Here is a 22,289-nt window from a genome sequence, read left to right as displayed (position 1 = left end):
CAGAGTATAACCTCTGCCAGGAGCTTTTTCTCGAGTTTCTCTCAGTCAGAGCTACCCCCTGGATTGACTACAATACCCACAGCACTCCTGCCCTGCTCTACCAAGACTTCTCTACGTGTACTAGAACCTGCACATCACAGTGCAGCCTGAAAGCAGAGTGGTGGTGTTTGACAGCAAACAAAAGTAAACACAAATGATGGCAAAAATCTAGCAGCACATAGTGACAAAAGAAGAATCAATAGTAAAGTGCATACTAAATCCAAATTGTTTCCCCAAGGAACACTTGGAGGAAATGGAATAACACATTTCAAAGGAAAAGTCCCATGAATATGGGACATAACAAGCCTTGCCTTCTCATGCTTCCTTGTATTGATAAATTTAGTTCTGGAGAAAGGCATCTCACTGCCAGTGCTAGAAATTCTGCTTATTTTCAAAGCAGGCACAAGCATCCCAGGGTGTGACCAGGAAAGCTATTTCTCATATCACTTATACTAATATCTCAGCTCTGTCACAGCAGAACCAAGCCAGATTTAGCCAGCAACCTTCATACATCCCATTAGCAAGTCATTAAGGAGGTGTTCTTCCATCCCCTGACAAAACTGCACAGCAATATGAGATCTTAATTTAGGCTGGCAGTGCCCTTCTTCTCCTCCCGCGACTCCTCTCGCCAGGACTGCATTTAGGCTGTGTGACCTTGTGTGGCAGCTCACAGATTTTAAGCGAAAGCACAACACACCGCACGCCCTTCTCTGGCACCACATTAATCACCCTGCTTTAATGACTTCTACTGATAAACCACCCTGTGTACCCAGCCAGCCTCCCCAGCGGCTGTATCTACAGCAATAAATTAAACATGCCCTTTCCCAAACCCTGCCACCGTGTCATCCACTAGTACAGAAAAAGCCACTGAGGGTCTCAGCGGGCAGTCAGGGGTGAAAACCCCAGTTTTACTAGTCAAGAGACCCCAGTTTTACCAGGCATTTGACAGATGACTCTGAATTTCTGTGGTTTTTTTTCATACAGAAGAATCCTATTTCTTTTCAGCTACAATGAGAACTGCAGATACAAGATACCACTCATTACTGGGAAGTTATCTACACTACTTATTACTCTACATAACTACAGATCAGAACTATTTTCAACTAAACAAACATAGCTACAAAGAACATATGATTTTGTAGTATTATTTCACTCTCTTCCAGGAAACTCAAGTCCACAGCTGAGCACGAATAAAGACACAAGATCTTTATGATAAGAAAAGCAAAACAATGGCCTGACATGACCTAACGAAAGCACAGGATACTACTCCCCCAGGGTAGAAATCTCCTTATTCCAAAACTTCCTTTCAAGTGTTTTGAATATGTTACTAAACAAAGAAAACAAGACATTCACTTTTGCAAGGCAGTAACATTTTTTAAAAAGTGGCATCTGACATTTCATAAATCATTCACAAGATCAATATGCTTTATGTCAGATAGGACCTTTAAACTTAAAAATAAAACAAGTTTAGGTCTGAATTACAGCATAAAGATACATATAATAAACTAAATATGTCAAAAGCTTCAGTGGAAAAAGGGTTGCTCAAGGTTTAACAGGGTTTAACACAGTGCACAAAGGCACACAGATTGACCTCTGTGACGCCAAGTGATGTATGGTGCTGGGAGTGCCACCAAATCACAGGACTTGAGAAAAAGAGTGAGTTCTTAGCTGCGAGTGATTTCTTATCTGACCATGGAGGGCATCTCACAATCTATTTCCATCTTTGATCCCTATGATAACATTTCTTTCCTCTCTTCATCTGTCAGATATTTATGCTGTAAATTCAGTGAGTGTGAAGATGTAAAGACAAAGGAGCCTACCTACATCTTCACAGAAGCCTCTAGATATTACCACACAGAAAACAATAGTTCATGGTAATAAAAAAAACACATCATACAATTCTGGCATTTTACTATTTTCACACAGCTTCCTATCTGGAAAGTATTCTCAAAGGAATAAATTCGACCTTCCTCCCAAGATCTCTTGTAACCTTGTCTCCTACGTAAAAAAAACCAAACCCTGCAATCAGAAACTGTGTGTGATGTCACGCCTGTGTCTGTCCGTCTTCTCTTAATAATTTCTCTAAAGACACTCAATGAAGAGCTAGCAGTCTCAAAATTACTCAGTTGTCACTAGTTCCTTCCAATTCCAACTTTTGCTTAGAAAAGAGAGAGATGGTCTGTATTCATGTTAAGGGAAAAATCTTCCACGTTGAGTCAGAGAATGCAGAATTTGCAAATAAAACAGATGTACTGAGATGCAAAACGGTGTCAAAAGCTGAAGCTCACAACTAGAGGTGCACCCATATGGCTAAATAAAAGTGGGAAAGGAAGCAACTTCACACATTGGAGTACACTGGGCCAGCTACCCAGCCACTGTGAGATGGACAGCTTTTCTCTGCAGCCTGTATCTCACTGGAAAAAGCCTACAAAGCTCCCATCGCCCAAGGGTCTCCCATGGAGTTTTCTAGTGAGGACAGAGTGCAGCATTCAAAAAATCCTGAAGCCTTCAGTGAGAAGATACTGCTTTAAAATGATGACAGGAAAACCTGGGAGCTGCTGCAGAAGAAAATATATATACCCATACCCCTGAGTACTCATTACACTTGCAAAGACAAAATTCCAGACCCACAATAATACAATATTGTCTCTCTTATTCTGTCACAATTGGTTGTTTCAGCAAAATGTAACAACAAAGCCAAAATAAACACCACTGATGAACACCACTGCTGTCCTCTCAAAAAGCCCTGTCTGCCAGTAATTGCATTCATGCTATTGCCACTGCAACACAGGAAAGTCAGATCAGCAGCAGGTGAATTACAACATTATAACCAGCAGCACTGAAATGATAATCTTGTTTTGATGTAAAAACAAAACAAAACAAAAAACAATTTTAAAGGCTGTATTTTGTTATGCATATTTGTGTCATGAATTATATTGAAAGACATCTAGATGTTGATGATACTTCAAATATACAGTGCAATGAAAAATATGATGGAACAACTTTTGAAGTAACTTTTGAATTTATTACTCATTCCCATACTTGATAAGAAAACAAATATTATACTGATTTATTAATTTTATGCTATCAAAAGCATCATATTCTGAAAGTGGTCATTTCTTTTCACTACCAGTTTGTAAAATCCTGTTTCCATCATGGCAGTTTAGTAACTCAGAGTTTTAACCGTGAGGGGAAAGATTTGAGTAGCTACAAGAAAGTGCAACTACAAGAAATGGCTTGTAGTTGAAAGACAGATGACAGCAGGATGGAGCACATAACCAGAATATTTTAGAAGTCTAAAATTTTTCTTCATATTGATATAATATGGACAACAGATGGGTTTTTAAATGCAGCTCTCGATACAACTTTGCATGTGACAAGGAAAATAATTTGGAGTTCACGGGAACAGGAGCAGATTGTTCTGTGAATCCAGTTGGTGTCATTCTACACCCTTGAATTCTCCTGCAAAATACTGTAAGCAGAACAGCAGGAGTCCCAAAATTCCCCATGCTGGCTCCATCTCAATAAGCCACTCCTAATCACAAAGTATATAATCATATACTTAACTTCAGGAGAGTCAGTAGGACCCAGTGATTCCTACAACTTAGGAATATGCCTGAAGTTCAAGTTTCTTTTAGGGGCTTTGCTAATGAAGCACCAGATTCATCTGGCAGATATTTGTGCTGCATTTCTCTCATGCCTTGGCTGCTGACTGCACCTTACTTAGGGTATTTTTCCCCTTAAGTAAAGAGATAGAACTGGACTCCAAAGCCACACGTAGCCTGACTTTTGCAATGACTTCTGTGTTTAACACCATAAATACTATGAGCAGAGGTGCCCATAGTAATTGGCACAACCATCGGTCGCTTCAAGAATGGTCACTTAAAAACAGACACAAAAAAAAAAAATAAGGTTCAAAGACTGCTAAAACACAGTCAGTTTTAGCACAAAACCCCTATTGGCTCCCTATGGATCAAAGTCAGAATACAGCATCTGTCTACAGGACAACTCTGTAAGATAAGGAAGTGGAATTGATATGAAGAGAACACTGTACAACAGTGATATTGCTGTGCCTCATTCATATTTATGAACATAACTCACATGAAAATCAGTGTAAGGTGGTGTGAATCTTGCCCCAAACTCATGAACTGTGTAGCAGAACCAGGCACTGAAGCTGTGGGTACTGATCCCCGCCCAGCCTGCCAGTCACTAGACCGTACTTCCTTGGGTAGAGAAATACAGTAAATACATCAAGTCAGTTGTGTACTGCTGAGCTCGTGTGATCACATGTCACAGAGAGTAAAACATGCCACCACCATAAACTCAAAGGTCTACTCCATGCATATGACGCTGTCATTTCTAGTTTTGATGCAAAACATTCCAATTCCAAGTGCAAACACATGCATTTAAAGCAGTTTTTTAGATGGAATAAAATATACATTGAAGCAGTGAGTGTTGTTCTGGTTTTCTGAGTTTCTTCACAAAATGGTTACAAAAAAACTATCATTGCCATTTTGAATCTACAAGAATGACATGTCAGCAGAAACAAAAAAATTATTTCTCACTAGTGCAACCTTACTGCATGCCAGGCAAACAGACTTGTTGCAGGAGGAATTGACTGGCACAAGCACAACAGAAAGGATTTTAGTCTACAAGCACTGCACTGTGGAAAGCAACTGCACAAGGAAGCATGCTCCATGCAGATAAACCAAATCTTTCATGATGCACTCAAAGAAACAACTCCATTCACAAAGGAAACCTTGTGACAAACATCTCCAAAGTCTGGGAAGGTTCAAAACCAGAACCTGCCAAGGTAAAGAAAAACAGCACACATATTTTTGCAGGGTGAAACCTGTTCTCTACAACAGAGAAGGGTGTTGTATTGGTGCTTCCAAAGAAACTTGCACCATGGCAACACCACTACAGTGTTAAACTCACCTTGGTGAGATTGATGGTGCAATCAACACAATCCCACAGCCAGCCTTGTCTACAACTGAACAAAAGCTTTTGCTTCTCATCCCCACAAACAGTGAAACCATCATGACTTGTGATCTGCCTCTCCCAAAGCAGTGGCAGGTTCACAAGGGACTGGCTGAGGAGTAGCAGGACTGCAACAAGTACAATCACCAGGCAAACACACAAATCCATTCCTGTGACAAGGAGCTAAGACCTATCACCATTCCGGTTATACACTCTACAAATTTCAGTATTACCTAGGGTCCAATTTTACACATGCAGCAGCCCTGGGGAGGTTGTGTTGCAGCAACAAAACGTGAAAAAGGGGTGGCATTTGCATGGCTCCAGACACCATACCAAGGCCCACAGTACCACCAGTGCTAAGAGGAAATAAGTCTGCAATAATAAAAAGATTTGTTTAAAATTCTCCCATCTTAATCTATTCTTTATTTGTATCAGTCTTAGTGTAAATTTGAGTTTTTTTAAAATGTTTCAATCTGCTAAGAAGAGTCTTCTTGCAGATGGACTGGTAATGAAATACAAATAGAATGCTTAATATGAAAAATGTAATGCACAGCATATTTTTTTCCTTAACTTATTTCATCTTAATTTGCACCTGGTCATTTTCATGCTGAGCATCTCATTTGGTTAAATAATTAATGTAAATTAAATTTCACCTTTTTTTAACAGGCAAAAATGGTGAAACTGAGTTGGTAATTGTTTCAAGTTCTGCCACAACGCGGAAACAACTTGATAACCTGACAGCACTCAAGGGTTTGAATGAACAAGGTACACAAAAGCAAGGAAAATGAAACTGTTCAGCAACTTGCAGGGCAAGAAATCCCTCTGAGCAGAACCTCATGACCTGGAGCAGTAACATCTGAAGATCAATTCAAAGACCCCAGGATGTGAGAGTTTACTCCTGAGCAAGCCACTGCCCACTCATGCACAGAGATGCACTCCCTCCTTGCCCCTGCATCAGTGCCACTCACGGCAATTAACTTTCCAGCAGCCATGTGTTTACCCTACTCTGCTCACTCACAGATTTCAACAGAAATTGCACCAGAACCAAGGCCAGCCCCCACTTCCCACAGCACATGGTGAACAACCCTCACTCCTCACAGGCACCAACCCCAGCTGCGCTCATCTGCCGTGGCACCGTCCTGTGCCTGCACAGCCCAGCTCACACCCCCATCAGCCCTTAGCCCACCCCTAGAAGCCCCCCAGCAAAAGCCAGCAGGCACAAGCTCCCACCTAACAAGGTAAGGTAGCAAGGAGCCACAACAAGCCCCTCTGCAGCCAAGCTCATGTCATCGACTCTACTGAAACATGGATTGGAAACTCCCATGGGTCCCGTGATGTTCCCTCAGACCCTCCTGCCTTTACAAAGTCACGGCTCTTAACAAAGCCACAAGGACTTCTCATCCAAAAGAGTAAGGGAAACTCAAGTAAAGTACACTCAAGTAAAGGACACTCAAACACTCCTAAAGCAGCCACAACAGAAAAGCGCACCAACAAAAATGTCAACAATTTTATATGCTGTCTCTACACAACATTCATCTGCATCAAGTAAATCACAGAGCTGCAGAAAGGACACAAACATTAGTCAGACAAAAACCACTGCAGAGCCAAAAGTAATAAATATTGGAGCTGATAGAAACAGAGAGCATCTGATGAACTATAATTTTGGTTTTCGTCATGCAGGTTCAGGAAAATATCTTTCTCCACCTACAAGGTCTTGGTGTGCTCATGCACCACTACTTAGATTCCCAGCTCTAAGCTTAGACTGCTGTAACAGACTATACAAAACTAAGTCCATTCAATACAATAAATGAAAATTCTCCACGAGACTGAAATTTATTTTACGTTACCATAAAAAAGCAAGTTTCTTCTGAAGGATGCTGCGCTGACAGTCCAAGAGGAATCCTGCATTTGTTTGGAAAATAAGGACAAACCAAGAACAACATGGTCCACTTCCTTACAGCGCCTTTTCAACATCCCTTGGCCATGACCTGGATGGCCTCCTGTGTGAGAAAACACTCATTTCCATCTGTGCTTGTTTATTCCCTCATCTCCACGCTGAGGTTATCAGCACTGGTGTTGGCCACAGCAGCTTACAGAGGCTGCTTGTCACTGTAACATCTCAGCTGTCACCTGCACCAAGGCGCCATCAGCCACTGTGTTCATATACACACATGGCAGCGCAGGAAACCATTAATATCAGCACTCATTTTTGGCCATCTGTGGTTAATAACAATAAAGTTTAAAAGTATAGGAGTTTATAACCCTCCCTATGCCACAGTTTACAGCTCTTTCATTTATAGATAAGGCTAAGGAAAGATACATAATTATTTGGCCAAAATGAGAGGGAGTGGGACATTCTGAAGGGGAATTCAGGAGCACTAAACCATTCTTTCCCAAAATACTCATTATTCCTCTCTTTACCTGAAGACCTGTCATTCTTGCACCTTTATTTCCTGACATTATTTAATATTTTTACACATGCCACTAAAGCAAAAAGTCATCTCAGGCTTAACAACTCAGCATGACTTTGAAGATCAAACCTAAGTAACAGCAGAGAAAATTCCCAAGGAAATGTTATTAAAGGAAAAATTAACTTTAAATCAATTGCTTTTATTCTAATGCATTCATACAATCACTTGCCTCTCCTTTCCATAAACTGGTTGTAAAATCTCTTGAGACAGAGGACTGTTGTGCTGCACACATGCCTAATGATACTATAGGGGCATATTAAAAAAAGGAAGGAAAAAGATTTATGTAACACTTTACAGGGGCAATCACAGCTCACCAAGTTATTTTCTTTTACATGTGAAACCAGACCCATTTAAGGGAATTTTCCCATTTATTATCCCAGAGGAAAAAGAAGGCAGGGGGTTGGGTTGGGGGGAATTTGGCACGCATATATACAAAACCCTCCAAGAACTGCTCATGCTTGAGCAAATTCACTCTTCTGTCTGTTAAATATTCCCATCCCAAGACTTTGTTTCAAGACACAGCCTCCTAATGAATACCTGGACCTTGTCTGTACAGCTGGGAGTACCAACACACAGCATTTCATCTCAAAGTCCAGTCATATCGTATTCTGGAAAAGGTTGAGTGCCGTTATTTCTTTGCCTATCTTGCTTCTGCTTGCTAGCAAGCATCTCACCAAGCATGATTCATGTTACATAACTCCAGCTTGTTAAAAACAACAGCTATGCAGCTAGGTAGCACAAAAGATTAATGAGGTAAATCCAGAAGTTGCTTATTACAGAACTCAGACAAAAGCTGTGCCTTAAATAATATGCCTATGCAACTTTAAAGAAATGAATAAGCAACTGCACCAGCACTGTTTACATTCACAGTTAATTAAATCTTTCAAATTCAGGATATTGTACTGTAGACTACTCAGTGTTGCTTCTCATGCCACTATATGCAAACTCCCTAGTGCATATGTGTTTTATTTTTTAAAAGTGACCCACTCCACCCCCCCAATCATTAGAAAATAACAGCTGAATAATGAATCAGTCAATTTCACTCACAAAAACGCTATATTGCTTTAATGTCTTGGATGACTATACTGAGATAGAATCCTCCTCCCTGAGTTAGCAGCAAAATGCTCATGTTTTGCAAATAACCATCTTTACTCATATCTCTGTTTTGGTCATGAAGTGTAAAAGCAGCAGCCAGAGAGGGTGAAATAGGCTTCCTGTCAATGCTCTGCAAGAAGCCTGTCTCTGTATTGCAGCAAGGCAAAGAAATCTATTCAGGCCCTGTATATCCAGCATTATTCAGCACTACTGGGACAATATTCCAGGATCCCTCAATGCCCACCTGACAGTGTGTCCTCTACATTAAGGTAGTGATATGGTGTCCCCAAGGCAAATCATCACCTGACCATCCTGGTCTTTGCAGCTCAGCTGTGTCCAGTAACATGCCCCGTGGAGCAAGTCATTGCCACATAACTGTATTCTCTTCTCAGCCACTTCTCCAGGAGGGAAAAAAAAAGGGGGGGAGGGAAAAAAAAAATTTAAAAAGCTCGTATTTCTGGCATCAGCCCCCCAGCAGTGCAATAGGGAGGTGACTGGCTGCTCCGGGGAGGAGGCGGCAGCACTGGGAGCCTGTGTGAGCACCAGCTGGCTGCCAAGCCCAGACCTGAAACTAGGTCTCAGCCCATTCGACTGCAGGGGAAGGGAGGGGAAAAAAAAAAAAAAAGAAGAGAAAAGAAAAGAAAAAAAGCAGCAGCACTTTCTCAGAGCAGGAAGAAGGGGAGGCCACGAGCGTTTCCTGTTGTGCAGCTGAAACAAGCAAAGACGTCATTTCACTTACGCTCCCTCAGGGTGTCAGCAGATTGAGGGCCAAAGTTCAGTCATTTCCAATGCACCGCAAGGAGGGAGGTTTTGGAGGAGAAACCAGCAGTGGCTTTATTGCTAACTGTGTTCTCTGCACTTGCATAGCAAAACAGATAAGCAGTCAGCTGCAAAGTATCGTATGTGACTAGAAACAATATTTGCTCAGGAGCCATGCTGCTCTTGTTTTACTTGTACAGCTTGTGTAAGAATATTACTGAAATACAGAAGTAGAATGAAATATTACTACAATATCAAAATGCACTGTTTTTTTTCTGCAGCCCATACTTCTGCATCATCTGGAAATCAAGTCTTACGTTGCTTTGGATGCCACAAAGTAAAACATGTTTTGTAAATGCAACAGAGGCACAACTGGTGGGAAAAACTCCAGGATTCCCTTGTCAGATATGGCTGACAACCTGGCAGAGTGAATACAGAGGCTTCTTTTCAAATTTGGCTGTCTTTCTGAAGCAGGGAAAGTCCCAACTTAAGGAAAAGGGTGAGGATGCAGGAGTTGAGTAGTGGCATGTGGATGTCCAACATTTGGCAACTGTTTGTCACTGAGACTATCCATCTAAATATAAGAAAATCAGTATAGTTGGCAAGCACAGGGGGAATCTGGATTGCAATCCTACCCACCATTACTACCTTCTTAAGCTAAACATTAGAAAGACTTTTTAAATGGAAAGCACTGACAAGAATCCAAATGAGATTCTTGTCAGAATTTCAGCAGGTTTCAGAGCCTCCACCCACCATTGGAAGCTTTAAAGTGCAATCTGAACAACCACCTGTAGGAAATGCTTCAGTCAGAGCTGATCCTCTCCTGGGCCAGAGGGATGCACAGGCTTACAGTACACTCTCATTCATGAGACACATTCTAGACCCATTTTTGATAGCCTCTGAACAACACATTAAAACACAGTGATAAATACAGTCATTCAACAATAAGCATGTCCCAGCATACATCAAATGTGACAGACTGGGTAGAAGTGCTCCACTTGATAGAAGCTGTTTTTCAAATAGAGGTACTTAAACCTCAGTGAGAAAGGTTACGAGGAGTTTGGAAAATGCTCTTCTGAATTCTCTTCTCATACCACCATCACTAACTGAAGAGAGTATTTTTGCCCTATTTCTGCAATAACCACCCTGTGGTCACACTGGGAACTGAAGCCAGTTTTCAGCCCTAGTAATTCAGCATAATGGAGATGAAACTAGGGAATCACCAGAGCCTATCTTGGATGTATTGCATCTTTCATGGGACATAAGCAGTATCACTAGCTAACCAAAACTGCTCATTTTACTAAACTAATGTCAGATATAATATTCTCATTATTTAATTATTTAGAAACTAAGCATTCTTTCAAACACACTGTTCTACAAGGATACGGGCTGGTTTGGTTGTTTTCTACCCCGACCTTTAGAGGTAAATTTTTTAGAGGCAACTTATCTCTAAGATTCATTGCCAGGTAGCATGAAAAAACTTCTACTGCTTCTTGTTCTGACATTAGCTTGAAAAGCTAATCCTGAAGGTTGTCAACCTGGTACTAATAATCAGGACACTTTTCAATATAAAAAAAAACAAGCAGACAAATTAGTCTTTGGTGTTGACAATGATTTGCAGTACACAGGCATCAACTGCAGCAAAGACAGTTCGAGTTAGCTCAGAGTAAAGTGATGAGAAGCTCACCCTTAAAATTGCAGTTTCTGGAAGAGAATCCAGCCCATATCGTACAAAGCAGTGGGTGCAAGTAGTGACATTCTCCTGAGAGGAGGAAAACGGAGATGAAACCTTCAAAAGTACTGAAAGAAAGTTTCCACTGTGCACAGTACCCTAAACAACACATGTAAGAGCCATTCAACTTTCTGAAATCTGACCACTTGGTACCGCACTCACTCAGAACAAACTTGGCCAACTATTTTTAGACCCATGTCCAAGAATGAAGGAAACATACCAACAATTTGTACTTCTGACCATACTGAGACAACTGGTGCGTGGCACAGCAGCAGGAGCACAGGGCCAGGCTGTGTAACCAGCAGGCACCGCTGTGCCTTCTCACAACAGGCTTTTCCCATGCATCTATGGCTGCCTGTTGCAACACAGTGTCTGCTAAAGAACACAGACTATAACAAGGAACAGCAGTGAATTCACACACTCATCCCATGTCCTGAGAGTTAATTTTCATGTAATTACACCTTACTGTTCCATTTAGTTGACAAAGAGTACTAAGCTATCTCTGTCATGGTTTGAGGTGAGAAAGTGGAATATACTTTCTGCAATATCCAAATACTGCCCTAATAATTTTAAAAGATATCTGTATCTGTTGCATTTTATTTTATTCATTAAACAGCTGAAACTTACAGTGAAGAGACAGATGCAAACTGTGACCTTGTCTCACTGACAGTGCCCTTGCTACGCTGATGAAAACACTCGCCTTTCCGCTCCAAAACAGATACTGGTTGTGGTAGATATATATGGAAAAACAACTCTTAAAGTTGGCTACTTACAAAGTATCTAACACCTTTACTGATCCTGCAAACTCAGTTACACTTTTATCCTTTTAGAACCCATCCACACAATACTTTGAACAAAGTCACTATAGCGTATCACTTGGGAATTTAAATTATGTACAAGGTTTTTATAATCCTTTCACTACCACTTGAAGAGAAGTGCAGGTGCAAAAGCCGTTGTCCTGAGATTTTTTGTTGTTGAATTGTCACATCACTAAGAGAATTCTGTCAAATGATCATACAAGCAGATAATTAAAATATCCTGTACCAATTTTATAACAAAAACAAGGCAAACAAAGATGACAAAGTCCAAGATGCCAAAACACTTGATAGCAGGTCATTATTTATCTTCAAAATATGTGTGGCAAAAAACAGAAGTGAGGGCAGTTGGGGCTTGTTTTTCACTGTGAACCTGGTGTTCAGCCTAAATACAGCAGTACACAGAATTCAGGAGAATCTGCCCATTGCTGAAGGGCACAATCCAACCATCAAGGCAGTGGCAGCAACTAGAAATTCCCAAAGTATTCCCCATAATTTTGTCTCCTCATTTACTGCACTCATGCTGCCTCATGCCCCAGCAGGACACTGCCACCAGCTCTGGTCTCTCATGCCAGGTACCTGAGGGGGTCTTCAGGCACAGGGACAAGAAGCCTCCCTCCCAGTCAGAAGCTACTGGGAAAATGTCGTGATTTGGCCAAGTGGTACCAAAACCCTGTGATTGTAACTATCTTTTATACAAAATGGCTTATGGAGATTCTTTGGGCAAAAGATATTAAGTCCTGGAAGCTAAGTGGGGGAAAAGGCAAGCCCTTATTTTGTGGCTTCAAGCATTTATATTTTATTTCAAATACCTAATCAAGACAAAGCAGATCTGAAACCCATGTTTAAGAACCTGAAGTTTTCTACAATAAGTAACCTAATTTCCAGAAACCATAAGCAATTGCTAAAATACTTATTTAAACTGCGTTCATGGAAACAAAGAGAAAACACTTTAAAAATGTTAAAAATATTAGATCAACTTGACTGCTTCTGTATCCCATGAATTCAACAAGATCCTAGGCAACAATAATATTTAGAATAAATATTATTCTTATGGGAATAGCATTTTCACTCAAATTGACCAGATGATATCAATTAAAAAAAGCAAAGATCAGATACAGAAAACACATCTACTGACTTAAAAACTAAACTGTACTTCAGTGAGTACAAAGCTTGTTTAAGAAGACATTGACTTTTTCTTTTAAAGAACTTCTTTCTTCTAAGTGGAAAATGCTTTTTTTCCCCTTGCAGTATTTTGAACTAATTTCAATCCAAATTATGAAAATTTGTTCCCTAAAGCTTCAGAGAGCACACCCTACGCAGTGTAAAACACTGCACCCATACACAAATATAAAGTTGAATATATCCAAGGCAAGCCCAGTACTGAGTCCAAGTCCTGCACTAATATGTACACCTTTAAAAAAAAAAAAGAGGAAGATGAAGATCGACATAAATAAACACTAACCAGTGATACAAAAATACAGTAACTTTCTACGCAATATACCATCTGTTTCCTCAGAAAAGCATGCTGCATCAAGCCACAGGGGCTACAGCTATGAAAAGCCCTTTTAGAAGAGCCAAGTTCTGTAATGAGCAGTTTCAGAAGCTGTGGAAAACTGTACCAGCCGCCACAGTAAGGAGGCAGCCTGTGATACGCTCAGTGGGAATCGCCGTCCCCCCATGCTATGGGCTGGGGTTACCCCAGCTGCCACAACATCCTCAGAGAGCTCCCAAAATGTTGCAAACCCAGGGTCAGAGGTTTACAGCGTACCAGGAAAGCTGGGCCGCTCTGTGGAGCAAGCGCTACTTGATTGAGGATGTGGTGTTTTGCCATGAGCTTTTACGGGAAAGTTTTGTCTCCAGAGCTACAGACACAGTAAACTGGATTTCCCCGACCACTCCACAGACCACACCTCCAATGCTACTGCTCCCTGCTCATGACTGTGGATCTAGGATCAGCAAACAGAAATAGTTTCCAGAACATGGGAACAGGCACCCTAGTATGCCTGCTGCCCCTGAGGCACAAGGAAAGTAGGAGCTGCCGTTGCATGCCAGGTGCTTGCACACTGTTGTGTGCCTTACAGCAAATGAAGTGAGTGTCTTCCAGCCACTTGGGCAAAGAGGCAGGCAGGAGAGACCCAGATCAAAGAAGTGCTAAGGGGTGCTCTGTTATGGTTAAGAAGGCCAAGTAAGGTGTGCAGCCCTCTCCTTCCAGCTGGCAAAGTCTCAGGTAGTCAGGATTATGTAGTAAGAATTTCCTTCTGCCGCTCCTATTGTTACTCATTATGTGTGCGCTAAAAATCATATCCGGCCTTTCCAGACTTTGGTTGCATTATCACACCAAACACAGGCTTTAGGGCAAGGTCTCAGTTTTGTAAACCATGCTTATAGAGAATTTGCTTGTGTTCCCTGACACCATCCCCAGAACAAACAATGGAATCGCAGAACCCTGGGCAATTAGGAGGCCATACCTGGACTGTAGGGAATTCATGAGCCAACACATTATCACAGCTCTCATTAATAAAATAATAAACTGTGCAATTACAGTGGGTTGTACACATACCTTAGGGCATGCAATAAGGCACAAATTTAGAAATGGAATATTTCCAACAACCAACAACAACTTAAACAGGCAAGGATCCTTATCAAACAATTAGGTTACTCAAGAACTTCTCCAATAACTGGCCCTTTTTGCCCAGGGTTATGCATTCTAGAATCATGTCATCAGCTTTCACTAAACTAGGCTTTTTCCTCTTCCTTTTTTATTTTATTTGTACTGTTAAAAAAAAAAACAAAAAAAAAACCCACCTCATCTCCCCTCTTATCCACCCATCAGACGAGGTGCAAGAATTTATTTTAAATTCCATCCAAAATGGGGAAGTGCAAAGAAAAACTCCATTATCAGGGATAACCTAATTCAGGTTGGTGCTACTGGGCTGCAGATGGAGAAGCAGATACACAGAGCAGGTAGAATACACTAGAATGAACTAAAACCATGCAAACCTTCTGTATATATTGTTTTATCTGTCTTTTTATTCTGAACCATACCAGAAACAGACAAAAAAACCCCAAAAATGTTTGAAATTATGCCACTTGAAATAAGCAGGTGTCATTACAAAAAAAAAAAAAAAAAAAAAAAAAAAAAAAAAAAGGATATCATACAAAAACTGAAATTAAATGCAGGTTTCTCACATCTTAATTCCAAAAGCAAATAATGGGATTTCACTGGGGAGAGAAGCACATAGGACAAGTAAGATACAGCTCCAGCTCCAAGCAAGTTCCTTTTTCAGCTGTGTTATAACAACAAAAAAAAAAAAAAAACAAACCCACAGCTCCAAGCCAGTCAGTCGCAACATTTTCACCTAAGACTTCATGAACTTTCTATTCAAATCACAATGAAAGTACCTTGGGGTACATAATGTATTATTTTTTTTCCTTAAAATACCTTATACCATGTGGCAATGTAAAGATCATTTCTGTTGAGTGCCTTTTGCTGTAGGTCCTCTCTGCCTGAAGTATCCAGAGGCTGTTTCCATGTAGACAGTTTTTCCAACATTCTCACCTAGTGTTACTATACTCAATGAAAAGCAAACCGTGCATGCTGAAGGTTTCCATTTATAGGCTGAGACAGTCATGAGGAGCACTATTTCAGCAGTACAAGTTCTTCTACAGCTGATGGCAAAATCCTGGCCTCATGAAAAGAAATAAAAAATATCTATAAAAATTAAAAAATAACAACTTCCCATTCTGCACTTTTATTGGTCAAGGCACGATCCAAAATGATAGTATTTTCATTATATTCACAAGAGATGAGGCAGTTCACATGGTGTCACCAAGCTGTGCCAGGCAGAGTTTGGTGTCATCTTCTCAGATATGGGGCACTGATTAGAAAACTGTGAGATAAGGGCAAGATCGAGGTTTTGTGTTGGCTCAAGAGAAAGTGAAGGCCCAGCAACAAGATCCCCGTTGGCACGATGCAAATGCTTTTTAGGACAGCTTTGATTTCCATCACCTATTTGCATGGGTAGTCTGCTCATGGATTGACTTTCTGGCCCTTTTCTACAAAGAAGATGAGTCGTGCCACGAGAGCTGGCACCACTAGTTAAGCTGCAGTGTGGAGTGGGCTCCCACCAGAGGAGCAAAGCCCAGCAAGCACCACACACACAAGGTCAATGTCATGCACCATCAATGGCACGGCCTGGGGAATGACCCTTTCCCCTTCTGAGCAGACTGAGAGTGATGTGACTATGTCCCTCAGAAACACGAGGATGTAAAAGGAACTCAAAGTGCTTCAGCTTAAAGGCAAACACCTTTATGGTCCAACAAGACATGACCTTGGCTGAGTCAGTCACAAGCAGCTAAATGAGGCCATGCTCACTTACTGATCCTGCTGCATCCTCCTATAGCAGCAGAGCACCAGGAACAGTGGATAACATTTTAGAACTATACTCTGGGCAAACTCTAATACACATTCACCAAAGTGAGACCACAGCAGTTCCTCACTGAGAACTAATGAGATTTTTTACCTTTTCAACAGCATCTGGCTGTGTATATGCATCTATATAGACATTTGTGAAATAAATGCTAACAGTCATACATATATAATTCAAATTAATTTATTTATTTAAAATATTTTCTTTGATAGTTAACCAACAGCAGACATTGAACCTACATGGAATCCAGGACAAATCTTCCTCCCAGTGACAAGCCAGACCTCCAACTCATGAAATTATTCCAGGTATATTATATTGTACTATGAAGGAGACAGAACATGACTAGAGGTAAAAGTCATGATCACATATATGTACATGAGTCTAGATGTATATACTTACACAGGCATTCTTAAACATTTCTTCACACAATGTGGCAAACCTCCTCCATTTTCTGCTGTAATATGTTCATTTTTATGGAAAAGCACAAAAGCAGGAGCCAAAAAAATGCATTTTTGGCTGAGATAACAAGACCGGTATATTCCCATCACCTGCATGTGACAGTGTCTGAATTAGGCAAGGAAACTAAAACACGGCTCTCTGTTTTCTAATGTGTGAATCTGTAAACAGCCATCAAATGTATTTATTACACTTTTATTACACCAGACAACCCACTTGACTGAGGGAAAAAAAAGAGTCAAAATTAGTTTCATTTATTCCCCTGCTTGCTAGTTAAGTGGGTCAAACTATTGACTGGGATCAAATGATACTGCAAATAAATGAAATCTAAACCATGCATAAGCAAATGTAAAAATAAATACCTTCAAGCATTGAGAAAGCAGCATCATATTCTGTGTACAAGGTATCTGTGGAGATGTCAAAGTTGGAAGTTAAGAGTATCTTACCACTGTATCCTTGAATGTGCCTTCCATAGGATCTTAGTTACTTATGGACACATGCTTGTACAACTTGAGACTGGACAGGGATTGTAAAGACTGCATTACTAAAATTCTGTAGGTTAGGGGGACATTGATCAGATAAAAATAACTTCCTGTAGGCAATTATAAACCACTGTCAGTCACATTCAAACCTCTCCATTCCATCTTATTGATTTTCCCCTCTTAAGCCTCATCCTCAACCAGCATACATCCAAAACTGTGTATTTAACATCCCTGTTTTCTTCTATAACTAATAAGACTGTGAGTGAGAAAGAAAATGAAAATATTTCTCCCATATTAATTCCATTTGTCAAAAATATGCTGCAGTGAACTTTTGGAGAGGTGTGCATAAAGAAACTCCATTATCACATGTGTCTTTCTCTTTCCTGCCATGCACAGGGTGATCTGAGGAGCAAGGGAAGGAAAGTCAGGCTACATCTACTGCAAGCTACTTCACTGTTCCTACAGAAGAATGAGCAAAACCTCAGACACACCACTATAAAGCACCACACAGAGGAGACAGACTAAAACTAAAGCAAAGGTTCTTCCTGTACACTCATCTTTTACAAGAGAATGTGTCCAGTCCAGCCTCCCATCATGGACGGTTCAGGTTTACAAACCTTGGATGAGGAAATCTGTACAACCCAGAAGCAAAACAAGCATTTCCAAGGTGACATGTAAATGCATCTTGTCCTTGTCCCAAAAGAGAAGTCTGGAAGACCTAATATGTTTCCATTCCATTCTCTTATTACTTTCTCACCTCTCCTTCAGGCCTGTTCATAAAGGTAAGATACAGAGTGGTTACATTTTTTTCCATTAAGAGATCACTAATTTAATAGAATCACTAAACAACTATGTGAGCTGAGGTAAAAAACAAAGCAGAGAAAATGAATGTATTGTATGTCATCCTTTTGCCTCCCCACATTTTACAGACCAAAGTCAGTCCTCTCAGGCCAAAGAAAGGTGCTGTCATACTACTGTATATCAGTTCCAATTTACAACCTCAGTTGTTTAGAAAAAAAAAACCAGCTGACTCAAAATTGCTCTACTAATTACTCCAAATCATGTAGTAGTTTTACTAATGCATGACTGACTACGAAGTTCTTCACCAAGAATTAACATTACTCACTACAATGAATTAGGTCAAAGATGAGCACAATTTGTATATTTAATTAGTAATTAGGTAAATCAGAGATTAAAAATACGTGACATATCAAACATGACAGATAACTTATTGGACCAATTTTACTGTCCTCTTGATCCCAACATTTTCCATCATAAAAACCTACTGCAGAGGTAGCAACACTGTATTTGGTATCACTCTGGCTCTAAAATAAATACCTTTCTGTCAGTTTGTATTTCACTAACATAATTTCTTCCTAAGCGTATTATATAAACTCCTACCCTTACACTTATCACAAATTTCTTCAGAAATTTCTTCAGATGTATCAGTAACATCCTGCTAAACCTTTACCAAAATTCAACTGTACCTCACAAACTAAATGTAGCTTATCCATTATTTAAACCTTAAGAAATCAAATATTCTAACCAAGCAGCCCTGTGAAAATATTCACTAACTTTTAAAGGGATTTTGCTACTATTGCAGGACCAAGCATAAAAAATTGGAACAGACTGCAAGTTTTGTTTGACCCAAATTTACTAAGAATATATGAAGAAATTAAATTCACATAGCTTTGAAGAGATTTTAAAGCAAAATTTCTTTACTCAAAGAGCCTAATATTACAGCCTCACCTGGTGATCAAAACAGATTATCATATCAAGGCAGCAGCAAGATGTCCAACCTTATAGTGTCATGGCTGATAGTTTAATCATATTTTTACCAAACAGGAGAAACTTTTATTGACTTACACAAGACAGGGAATTTGGCTGTAGGAGTCTATGAATGTCCTGCCAAAGATAAATGCCTTTTCCACTAAAGAACTATTTTACTTCAGACAAATGCACTTAAAAGGCTTTTCATAAGCAGTTTCAGAAATTGCACTCATAAACATATGATTTAAGAAATTGCATTCATAAACATAACTGATTTTAATTGGGAAAAAGTCAAAATTTGTCTATGTCTGTTGTTACAGAAGACCATGAATTGTGCTTGATCTTCTTTTCTAAAACATTAGCAAAACAGTTTTAGAAATTCAGCTCTCAAGATGAATCAGTGTTTCACAGGTGTCACACAGGACTCAGCTGAACACTGTCAGCATGCAGAGCTGTCAGTGAACCAAGGGCCTGCACCACGCTCTAGGGCATTCCTTTTTCATTGATAACGCTTGTGCAGAAAGAAGGAAAATCACATCCAGTCCTCACAAAAACTGACAACAGTAAAGAGCAAATAAAGATTTTTCTTTTTCAGCTAACTGAACTATTTATTTTAGCTGTCTTTGAGAGACAAGGAACATAAAACTCCACATACTTCTAGAACTTTTGTAAGCAGACTACACTCAAAATGAACTACACTGACCTATGAAGACTGCTAATAGATGCCAGCAACTTACGTCGCTGTTGAACACTGGCTTTGGTCTAAACTAAATAGTTTTTGCTCTAACCAAATAGTGTCACGTCTTGTTGTCAAGGAAGGGTAACCTCGGATATTATTTCATACTATTCTTTCTTGACACACTACACATGTTTTCTTTTAATGCAAGCCACAAACACAAAATACATGAATACAGAGACTGGGACATTTATCTCATTTAAACAAACAAAAATGACAAAAAAACCCCACCCCAACATGTAAGAAAACCTCACTGTCTAATAAGACTAATTTTGATAACCCTGACCCTGCGCTATGAGATTTTTTTAAATTTAAGAGCTCCTTTCTGCCTAAGCACAGATATTGCCCTATTGAAAAACTGCTCAATAAATAATATTATTTCAACAAAATTCTCTGATGTTATATTGTATCTTACACTGTGCAGTTAGAATTTTCTTTCAGCTTTCTACATTTCTTTAGCAATACTATTCTCTGTAGCCACAAAAGGCTAAACTTCACCATAAATTACAGAAAACAACTTTGATTTTTTTCTGCTTTGTTTTTTATGAGTATTTTCTTATGAAGAGGGTCAAACTCTACTGCATTACTTTTAAAATGTCACCTGACACTATAATTTCAATTCCTACTCACTCTTCTAGTTTTCACTTTTCTATTAAACTGAACTATACATGCAAATTACCTAACTGCTTTTCTTTGTGTGGAATTTCCAATAAACTACTACCTGAAAAATAAACTTTCTGTAGCAGCCAAACCTTACATTTCTCCTGTATGACACAACAGCAGTTAAGCCATGCCTTTTAAAAAATACTGTACATCCTTTTCCCCTCTATTTTTGCAACTTACGCAAGTCAAAGATTTTAGCCAGAGCTGCAGCAGTTCATTACAACTTACTTAAGTTGCAATTAAGAGAACTTACACATTTAAGAAAGATGCATTCTTTACTATTCTTTTTGGGGTGTACAGGATCAAATTTCTTATACATAAGTTGCATTTTTCAGACTCTGTAAGTGTATTAGGGCAGAACTATCAACAAACAGAAAAAAATGCAAAACAAGAAAATAATTTCCTGCAAAACACAAATTGAGGTGCAACAAAACAAACCCATGTGTACATGAAGTGGCTATAAACTCATTACCTACTACATTATTACATTACTTGTGGTTTCTATGTCATATTTAGAAAGAACTTTTCTGCTGAAACCAAGTTTACACTGACAGCGATAGAATGTGAATAAACAAACCCAGAAAAAAGGGATTTTATCACTAAACAAACTGGTCATATCAGCATTACCATGTACCAGGGGAGTTTACATCAGATACTTAAATCCATATTTGTCCACTGCATTACTCTAAGAAAACCACTCAAGTGGCACATTTTTGGGTAGGTATGCCCTGAGACACCTATCCAGAAAAAGTGAAGGGGGAAAAAAGCATGCAGTTTTTTGCTTATTCAAGTAAAGGGCAATATCCAGGTTCAAAAAACAGTGAAAGAGACACATCCAGGGTAGAAAAAGGAAATACAGAAACATAAGCAATCCTGTGACCAAAACCAGTGTGGTCCACACTCCATTGCTGTTTCCCTGGCACACAGAGAACAAGCTGTCCACTTTACAGATTTTCAGAATGTGCCCAAAAGACAAATGAAAACAAGCCCCAGAATCCACAATACTGCCTCAGAGCAAGAAGCAGCTCTTACATTTAGACCATATCAATGATGGCAAGAATTTAATCACATGAGAATAAAAAATGCAAGACATTCCCGACAGACAAAATTGCATGTAGAACTTCAATGTCTTATTCTACATTGGGATTTTGAAACACTGTATAAGATTGTTCCCTCTACCTACATCCTCTTGCACCTTTTACATGCCCAAAGCTTTGCGAGAGAGATTTCTTGGGGACAACCTAATACAAATGAGTAGGGAGGGTAATGCCAGTTGTTTAATCTATGAACAAAGCAGAATGGTGAAATAAGATGCCCATGTTACCTCCCACTTGCTATTTCAATAAAAACATTTTTTAAAACCCCAGATGTTTCCAGACATTAACATATTCTTTAATTTCACTAATGATTTCTTGAACAGAGGCTTGCTACTTGGTTGTCATGGAAAAACTTCTAATATTTCTATTTACAGTGGATTTTTTTTCCTCAAGCTTCAGACCAGCATTTTCACTATTGCTAATTTCACTTGAGAATGAAAAATATGGCCGCAATGAACTGCTTTTTAACATTTCCTGTTGAAATAGGGGAGTTGTTGCAAAGCCATATAAAAATTTTTAAGCACCCAAAAGAGAAACAAGGCTGTACAAAGCTGCTATTTCCTATCAGAATGGCACATACAGCTTGAAACTTTCATTATTCTATCATAATTTTGTGCTACTTCATTTAACTGTAGTATCCCAAATTACCAACTGATTATGTGAAAAATGCCATTCTCCATTTTCCATCTAGCTTACGCTTCCCCTTACTGTTTCTTCATTTTTTTAGCCACTGCTAGATAGTCCATTGAAGGGGGGGAAAA

At 39.5% G+C, this 22,289-nt stretch overlaps 1 protein-coding gene across 9 annotated transcripts in view; it reads right to left on the bottom strand.

Moving 5' to 3' along the window:
- Nucleotides 1–22,289, bottom strand: part of HIVEP2 (HIVEP zinc finger 2) — a 135,121-nt gene that overhangs the window by 108,321 nt on the left and 4,511 nt on the right. Inside the window, exon 1 of one of the 9 annotated variants that reach the window (XM_062490082.1) lies at nucleotides 18,020–18,035. The exons of 7 other annotated variants lie outside the window; for them this stretch is intronic. The gene's annotated coding sequence lies outside the window, so the exon portion shown is untranslated. One more of the 9 variants, XM_062490080.1, reaches the window with a different exon arrangement.

The sequence above is a fragment of the Cinclus cinclus genome, chromosome 3 (genome assembly GCF_963662255.1).
Source record: "Cinclus cinclus chromosome 3, bCinCin1.1, whole genome shotgun sequence".
Taxonomy (NCBI): Eukaryota; Metazoa; Chordata; class Aves; order Passeriformes; family Cinclidae; genus Cinclus; species Cinclus cinclus.
This window is presented reverse-complemented; position numbering and strand designations above follow the sequence as displayed.